This window comes from Peromyscus eremicus, chromosome 2 (assembly GCF_949786415.1).
Source record: "Peromyscus eremicus chromosome 2, PerEre_H2_v1, whole genome shotgun sequence".
Classification (NCBI taxonomy): Eukaryota; Metazoa; Chordata; class Mammalia; order Rodentia; family Cricetidae; genus Peromyscus; species Peromyscus eremicus.
In genome coordinates this window covers 75,318,529-75,320,913 of record NC_081417.1, presented here as the reverse complement: position 1 = coordinate 75,320,913, position 2,385 = coordinate 75,318,529, and the positions used below count along the sequence as shown (strand labels likewise).

Below are 2,385 nucleotides of genomic sequence, written 5' to 3'. Positions count from 1 at the left end.
CAAGTTCTAACATTATATTAAGAGTTAGCTCATGAAAGTCACTAGGAAGATGAGGGAGAAAATCCAAATGGATCAATGTTGCAACTGACATCTTTTCGTCCCCTGAACCAGTTCTCACATTAAGAGGCAGATTGCAATGCCTGTGTTTGCTGACTGAAATACCAGAGATAATAATAGCAGATAGTATTTACTGAATGTTTGCCATGCGTCACATACTTTGCATATGTTAGCTTGCTCAATCATTTGACAGCTTGGCTGAAAGGAGGTTCATTATCATCCTTTGACAAGAGGGGAAACCAAGGTTCAGAGACAAAATATGGGCAAAACTAAGATCTTCACACCTGTCTGTGGAACCCAGGAGGTTTTCCCCAGCAGACTACACTCTCCTCAGCATTCCCAAGTTTGAGTAGAGCCGAGATGGTGTTGTCCTGATGAATGTAAGTTTCTGGTAGGGGCATAGTCCTTCAAAGATAAGAGCAAGGCTGTAACTTGGGTCTGCCTTCTCAAACCACATCCCTCAAAACACCATGGACCGGGTAAAGCAGTTTGGGGAGCCAAGTTGGCAGTTCACAAAGGACTCAATCAGACTGGTTAAAAGACGCCCCAAACCCGACAGAAAAGAATTCTTGAAGATTGCCATGGCCACAGAGATAAGATTTGCTATCATGAGATTCGTTGTGTTCCTTGTGAAACTGATTCATATATCCGTATTGATAACATTATTGTGGGTGACTGAGTACTGTCTCATCGTGGGAACTAGTGAATAAATGAGGATGTGAGACGCTCATGAGGTAAACGTCTATATACTTTGTGTTTTTCTTCCCTTTCCTCCTTCTAGGAGGTTTTCTATTTCTAAATTAAAATAATTTCAAATAAACAGTTTTTCCGTAACAAAACAAGCAAAACAAAACCCAAAAAGGGCAAGGCTCTAGAAGCCTTCTTCCCAGTGAGGACGGGAATGACAGTTCCAAACTGAGATACGGCAGGAAGCGGGACTTGGCAGACAGCAGACAGAGGGACCTTGAATCTAAGAGGCCATCACCAGTTTGAACAAGGTGAAAGGGTGGCCCGGGAGGATGTCATGGTCTTGGCCTGTGGAATTATTTTGGGACACAGTCACCATGATGAAGACTCCAGGATAATATGGTCCAGCCTCCCTTTTCCTGCTGGCTCTTTTGCCTGTCAGATATTTCCATGATTCTTGTACAGGCATTGACATCAGAAGCAAAAATGAAAAAGAAAACACAATGCTCTGCGCTTTGCAAATAATACTCCTTTGACCTTGGCAATGAGCTTAGAAAACTACTCAAACTACATTGAAGAACAAATTAATTCAGATACCGATGCTTGAACTACTCCAGAAACATCACACACATTAAAAAAAACCCAAAAGGACTGTAGGATTCTCCATACATTAAGCACAAATTCTTTTTCCTCCAGAGAGAATATACAATATAGTCCTGAGGATGAGAAAAAAATAAAAATAGAAATAAAACAAAACCTGAATGTAAGAGTAGGATTGTGTGAATTCCTCTCAGATATTTTCTCCTATAAAATTATTTTTTTCTGTATTCAATAGTGTTATCATGATAGAAACCATTCAATTAAGGGGACAGATTATTTTTACTGTTTCAATAATTTTTTATATATTTTTGTCATAGATATTCTCCTATGAATGTATCAAATTTTAATTCAGTAGAGGGACTAGGCATAATTTATTGAACTTGTTTCCTACTTAGGGATTTTTGAGGTTGTCTCTATTTTTTTTCTACTTTTATGGTAAATGATAAATTTAATTTCTTCCACCTAATCCTTAACCTCTTAAAGAAATATTTCCTGAAAATAATTTTCCTGGAGTTTGTTCCATGAGATGGATTGTTTTCTGTTGTTTGTAGACTTTCCAAGCTGTTTTCCTAAGTCATTATTAATTTCTGCTAACATAAGTATTGTATTTTTCTCCTGAGCCTTTTTTTCACTATAAACTTGGCAATACACTGTGTTTATTTCTTTTAAATCAAAATTCTTAAAGGAGAAATCCTCTAATTAGGTGGGTGTGTGGCTCCAAACCACCAGTCCACTATTGTATAAACTCTCAGAGACTGCCTATGAAGTCAGTGATAAAATTGGAGATGTCAGGGGTCTTTGCAGCTTGATTTGTCCTCTGTGGCAGGTGTTGGACTGTTACCCAGACACCAATGCTTTGGGGACACAAATGAGTGGAATATGTTTGTCAAACATGTCACTCAGAGTTCCCAGAAGACCTAGCCACAGATTGTGAACCAAGCTGGAATTCAAAGGCCTGGACAGTTGCCTGCCATCCCCTGCCAGGCCTGGGAGCCCGGGAGAGGAGGACATCTCCTGGGTATTCTATGGAGCCCTTCTGGG

General features: G+C 39.5%; 1 pseudogene; it reads left to right on the top strand.

Moving 5' to 3' along the window:
* Positions 1 to 527: 527 nt before the first annotated feature.
* LOC131904772 (protein transport protein Sec61 subunit gamma-like) lies at positions 528 to 736 on the top strand (annotated as a pseudogene).
* The last annotated feature ends 1,649 nt before the right edge of the window (positions 737 to 2,385 follow it).